Here is a 4,841-nt window from a genome sequence, read left to right as displayed (position 1 = left end):
AAGGCGGGTCCCATCCGGACTCCCCAGCATCCCCAACACCCCTGGCTGCGCAGCAGCTGCCAAGGGCCCCGAAACCCGCCAGCTTGTGCCAAGGGNGGCGGGGGGGGGGGGCAGCCTCTGCCATCCTGAGCTTAGGCAAGGTGCTCAACTACCTGGACAGATAGATACACTGTGGCAGGTGTTTTTCTGGACATCCAGCAGCACTTTGGGGTCAAGGACGGGCTCCTGCTTGCTGCAGTCAGTGTTCATCTGCAGCTTCGTGGTGGCTGCCCCCATCTTCAGCTACGTGGGCCTTTCAATAGAAAGGTGATCCTTTCTGAAGATGGGGACATCAGTGTGCAGCTGAAGCTGAAGACAGAGGCCGGTGAAAATATCCATGATTTAGCTTTTACTTGGCAGCTTTGAATAGCTTAGTCTTGTCACTTTTCCCTCCCCTTAGTGAGGAGAGGAAGCAGCTGAGGGGTTGTGTGTGGCCTTTACCCTCAAACAGGAGGTTCAGGAACCTGGGAGGACCTATCATTGGAATCCATATGGTGGCAGTTGGCTCTGTCTGAAATGAGGCTGTTCCAGGTTTATACTGATCATCTTCCTGGATGATTCAGCCTCAGGCCCGATACCTCTGAGTCATTAGCTTGTAATGCAGGCGAGGAGGGGCACACTTCTCAAGTCAGTCCAGAGTCGGCTACAGTTTCATTGGCCCTTTCTCAATAAGTTGTGAGTCTTTTAGTTGTCTTTTGTTTAGATTTTAGTTAGAATGGATATTTCTGGTGACCAGCCTTGCTGTGTAAAAGCCTCCATTGGGGGAAAAAAAATGTATTTTGCTTTTAACTCATTGCAAATCAGAAGTCTTTTTTGGTTTTTTTGTTTGTTTGGTTGGTTTTTTTTGAGACAGGGTTTCTCTGTATAGCCCTGGCTGTCCTGGAACTCACTTTGTAGACCAGGCTGGGACCAAAGGCATGCGCCACCACGCCCGGCTCGAAAATCAGAAGTCTTATTGTCCGAATTTGAGTAGCACACTTGGATGCTCAACACATCCTACGGTGACCATTCTAACTGTGTCTTCCAAGACTTTGAGGCTCATTGACTTGTATGTGGTACTTGTTATTTAAGTATAAATCATGGTGAATCTTGTAGAGTATATTTTTTAAAAGTACTGGTGTAAGGGGACTGGAGAGATGGCTCAGGGGTTAAGAGGGCACTGACTGCTCTTCCAGAGATCCTGAGTTTGGTTTACAGTAAACACATGGTAGCTCATAGACATCTATAATGAGGTCTGGTGCTCTCATCTGGCTTGCAGATACATATGCAGGCAGAAAACTATATATGTAATAAATAAACAAACCTTAAAAAGAAGAAGAAGAAGAAGAAGAAGAAGAAGAAGAAGAAGAAGAAGAAGAAGAAGAAGAAGAAGAAGAAGAAGAAGAAAAGAAGAAGAGAAGAAGAAAAGAAGAAGAAGAAGAAGAAGAAGAAGAAGAGAAGAAGAAGAAGAAAAGAAGAAGAAGAAGAAGAAGAAGAAGAAGAAGAAGAAGAAGAAGAAGAAGAAGAAGAAGAAGAAAGGAAGAAAGNAGAAGAAGAAGAAGAAGAAGAAGAAGAAGAAGAAGAAAGGAAGAAAGAAAGAAAGAAAGAAAGAAAGAAAGAAAGAAAGAAAGAAAGAAAGATGATCCTCAGCCGAGGCATCTTCTTCTGCTCTGCCGTCACCTTCTCTAGTTCTTTCATCCCTCAGCGTACTTCTGGCTACTAGTCCTGTCCCGAGGGCTAGTAGGTATTGGTGAAGCCAGTTACTCCACCATAACATCCACCATCATGGGCGACTTGTTTACCAAGAACACCATGCACACGGATGCTATCTGTCTTCTATTTTGCCACCCCCCTGGGCAACAGCATTGGCTACACCACAGGTTCCAGTGTGAAGCAGGCAGCCAGAGCCTGACATTGGGCCCAGCGAGTTTCCCTTGTCCTGAGACTGATCAGAGGAACAGTCATCCTCATCTTGGTCCCAGCCATGCTTGTCATAAAGGCCCTGATCCGAATCCTCAGTTATGTCTTCTCCTCCCTGGCCACATCCGCTGTGTCCTTCGCCACAGAGGCCCTGGGCACGTGGATTCCATCTTCACTGTGGTCAAGTTGTACAAAAGACATCAGAAACTTGCAACAGTCTGCCCTGTGGAGTCAAAGACAGCCTCATCTTTGGGGCCATTATCTGCTTTACTGGCTTCCTGGGCGTAGTTACAGGCACGGGAGCCACATATTGTTGGTGCCGCTTGCAGACACAATGCGCTGACCCATTGGTGTGTGCTGTGAGCATGCTGGGATCTGCCATCTTCATCTGCCTCATCTTTGTGGCTGCCAGGACCAGCATTGTGGGTGCTTATATCTGCATTTTCGTTGGAGAGACACTGCTGTTTTCTAACCGGGCCATCGCTGCAGACATCCTCATGATGGTGAACCAGCTGGTGATGCCGCCTGCATCCGTGAAAGTCTGAGGTGGTGCCTCTGGGACAGCAATGACCTGAAATTTAGGTTGGGAGAGGTTCTCCAGCATCCTGGACCTGCAGGATGGTCCCAAAGCTTCCCATGTGACTCACAGTTGGGTACCTACCCTCTTTGGCCTAGGACTGCCAGGACTGAGTGGCCCTATCTTCAAGAAGAAGCCGCATCCTCAGTTAGCCTGGAAGGCTGTGTGTGCTGGAATCACTCAGTTGGACACAGCTCCAGCTCTGGTTGGGGACTGAAGGGCCAAGATAGAAGCCACCGTGCAGTGGGTATTTGGGAGATTCTGGCCTGCCCTTAGCTCATGTGATCTTGAGGGAGCCACTATCCTCCTTAGACAGTAGAAGCAAGGAGCTGGAGCTTCCTCCATTGTGTGCCATGCAAGGCACTCTCCATAGCGTTGAAGAAACAGGTCCTGGGCTATACACAGAAGACGTGGCTCAGGTCTCAGGACCTCAGTACAGGTCCTGAGGTCTGCCAGAGGCTCTGGTATACAGGGACCACTTCCCCACTCTTAGGCTCTAACCTTGGGAACAGCAAATTCAGCCTGGCATACGTAGCTGGGTACCCGCTTCTGGGTGTTCCTGGCTGGGACGGTCTCCCAGGAGGATGCTCTCTGCTGTCTTCAGCTAGTCCTCGGCCTGGGGGTTTTTCTCAGGTGGGAGCGCCCCCTAGAGGAGGCTGCAGCGCTAGGGGCTGAAGGCCCTGGTGGTAGGCTAGAATTTGACAACCTTCTTTCCTTACCCCAGCGCCCCCCCCCCAACTCCTGCAGTCCCCCAGAAGCCACTTCCTCCTACAGGATGACCCTAGAGTCCTTTCCAATGAGGACTCAGATAGGATGCTGAAGGACTTACCCAGCTGTCCGCACTACTTCTTGGCCTAGGGTATGAGACTGCTGGAGATTGCCCGCCAGTGCCTGTAGGTGTCATACCCCAACTGACCCTCTTGGGGCCAGGCCTCGCCCCTCCCCGAGCCTTTGATTACACTCTTCCCACACACATACAACCCCTCACTCTCCTGCAACCGCCTTAGTCACGTTTGGGCACGTATCCCCACCTTTACATTCCTTGCATGCTGTAACCAAGGTGGCTCTGGTCCTGGGGTACCATTATAACTTAACGGGAAACTTGCAGAACCAGCTTGGACAACGTTCCCTCTGGCTGTATCCCACTTGCTGTGGCTTCAGTGGTTTTAGTTAGTGGTACCCTCCCCACCAAACTCTGGGGCACCCTGAGGGTTTGGGTGTGGGTTTGCATAGGGTGCTATCCCTAAAGACCAGCCTGGCTCCCACCCTAACCCCAGCAATGTTTTCTTGTTGTACAAGAACCAGGTCCAAGTGTTGCCTCCACTTCCTTCTGGAAGCTGAACTGCTCCTTTATTTTTTAGAGCTGATGACTGTGAATCTCAAAGTCTTAAGAGAGGAGCCAAATTATATATATATATATATTCCTCTTGTAAATGAATAAACCTATTTAAATGTAAAAAAAATAAAAAATTAATAAAGGAAAAAAATCATTAAATAAAAGAACAGAAAAGAAACTTGTATACTAGTAATGTATGTGAAGAAACACTGAAAATACAACAAAGTGTCGGGTGTAATGGTGCATGTCTTTAATTGCAGCACTTGGGAGGCAGAGGCAGGTGGATCTCTGGGCCAGCAAGGCTTATAAAGTGAGTTCCAGAAAGACCAGGGCTACACAGAGACTTTCTCATTAATTAATTATTTAATTAATTAATGTCTCATCAGGGATCAGGGTCATCCATTAGGCCATAGTTTTCTGTGATGTTCTCCATGCTGCACAGCCCTCTCCCCTACTGTGGGAACACAAGGGATCATTTTCAAGTCACTAAAGAAGGCAGGTCTAAGGGTCCCCAGGTGCAGGGTGTCTGGCTGTCCTGAACCAGTCAGGCTGTGCTTCTTTTGCTGGGAGCCTCTGTTCAGGCTCAGAGGTAGGTGCCCATCCATCCAGTCATACATATATACAAATTTCTATCCATCATCTTCCATTCATCAAAACACACACCTTTCTGGTTTTGTTTTGGTTTGGTTTGGTTTAGGTTTTTTTTTTGGTTTTTCGAGACAGGGTTTCTCTGTATAGCCCTGACTGTCCTGGAACTCACTTTGTAGACCAGGCTGGCCTCGAACTCAGAAATCCACCTGCCTCTGCCTCCCGAGTGCTGGGATCAAAGGCGCGCACCACCTCTTTTTCTTTTTCCTTTTCTCTTTCCTTCACTTCTCGGCTAACACACACCTTTCCATAAACCTATAAATGTAGCCACCCTCAAATCCATCTATCAACATATATGTACATACATACCTACTTACATACATATGTATGTCATTCACATTG

General features: G+C 48.2%; 1 pseudogene; it reads left to right on the top strand.

The window, feature by feature from the left end:
- Positions 1-2,961, top strand: part of LOC110336858 — a 3,208-nt pseudogene extending 247 nt beyond the window's left edge.
- The last annotated feature ends 1,880 nt before the right edge of the window (positions 2,962-4,841 follow it).

This window comes from Mus pahari, chromosome 19 (assembly GCF_900095145.1).
Source record: "Mus pahari chromosome 19, PAHARI_EIJ_v1.1, whole genome shotgun sequence".
Lineage (NCBI taxonomy): Eukaryota > Metazoa > Chordata > Mammalia > Rodentia > Muridae > Mus > Mus pahari.
Note: the sequence above shows the minus strand (reverse complement) of the source record. Positions and strands in the feature narration are given on the sequence as shown.